Below are 207 nucleotides of genomic sequence, written 5' to 3' on the forward strand. Positions count from 1 at the left end.
ACCCTAGGTGTAAGTCTTGTAAACTAAAATCATGAATGTAACATTGAAATTTAAACGCAAACGTATCCATTGTACAATGCGTACTTCGCAATCACGATCGAAACGTTTTTGAAGACACGTTTCGACTCCCGTCTCGAAAAATACGACTCTCGAACACCCGAAGAATACGACTCTCAGAGCACTTATTGGGTTTCTCTCTCCGGTAAT

The sequence above is a fragment of the Penaeus monodon genome, chromosome 29 (assembly GCF_015228065.2).
Source record: "Penaeus monodon isolate SGIC_2016 chromosome 29, NSTDA_Pmon_1, whole genome shotgun sequence".
NCBI lineage: Eukaryota > Metazoa > Arthropoda > Malacostraca > Decapoda > Penaeidae > Penaeus > Penaeus monodon.